This window comes from Pyxicephalus adspersus, chromosome 9 (assembly GCF_032062135.1).
Source record: "Pyxicephalus adspersus chromosome 9, UCB_Pads_2.0, whole genome shotgun sequence".
NCBI classification, from domain to species: domain Eukaryota; kingdom Metazoa; phylum Chordata; class Amphibia; order Anura; family Pyxicephalidae; genus Pyxicephalus; species Pyxicephalus adspersus.
In genome coordinates, this window is record NC_092866.1 from 703,768 (window position 1) to 704,729 (window position 962).

Consider the following 962-nt stretch of genomic DNA (forward strand, 5'->3'; position numbering starts at 1 on the left):
GCATTGTCATGCTTTGGGGTTTCTCCAGCTGAATTTGGGGCCTTAGGGAAATTCTTATGTTTTCCAAATAACAAAAACCTTCCATCATCAGATGGATGAAAAGGAGGAATGACAATGACCCCCCAACATTCATCCAACACAACAATGGATTCACCAGAGGAAAATGAAAATCTTCGAAGGGCCCAGCCAGAGCCCCGACCCAAATCCAATAGAAAATCTGTGGGGTGACCTGTAGGGGGCAGCGTAGAAGATTCTCTGTTATCTGACAGATATGGGGGTAAATATTGGGGGCAACATGATTTATACAGATTATCGGACAATATTGTCCCAATTAAATTGTACAGATTAATGGTGGGGGGAGGGGGTTTCTTGTTACCCCACACAATCCCAGCATTGTACCCGGGGTATTTACACTGTACCCCTGTATAGGGTACAATCTGTTCTGTCACAATCAGTGTGGAGGAGCCAATATCACCCCCACAGACCGTGGCGCAGTCAGAGCAGCCAGGAATAGAAGCGACAAATCCAAGGAAAATAAATCCACAAATATTAAACATTTCCATGGAAAATCCCAAAGGATCCAGCGGGGAGCCACCAATCTCTGCAGAGTATTCCTCCCACAAATGTCACCCCTGGGGTGTCCCCACAACCTCCCCCTCCCCCCCAGACACTTACCTTGTGATGAGCTCCTCTCTGCTGGGTGACAGCGCAGGATGTGAGCAACTCCAATCATCATCTCCACATTCCACCCGGAGCCACACCGCCCAGACACAGCGCCTGTTTGTCAGAGACCTGCAGAGCATCGCACCTCACCAGGGCATCATACAGGGGGGGGCTGACACCTTATACCTGCAGAGCATTGCACCATATGGGGGGGGGGGGCTGGCACCTTATTATACCTGCAGAGCATTGCACCATACAGGGGGGCTGACACCTTATACCTGCAGAGCATTGCACCATAC

At 50.0% G+C, this 962-nt stretch overlaps 1 protein-coding gene across 1 annotated transcript in view; it reads right to left on the bottom strand.

Moving 5' to 3' along the window:
• LOC140338116 (fibulin-7-like) overlaps window positions 1-741 on the bottom strand; it is a 3,919-nt gene extending 3,178 nt beyond the window's left edge. Inside the window, exon 1 of the mRNA XM_072422172.1 lies at window positions 676-741. The gene's annotated coding sequence lies outside the window, so the exon portion shown is untranslated. The remainder of the gene's footprint in view (window positions 1-675) is intronic.
• Window positions 742-962: the final 221 nt, after the last annotated feature.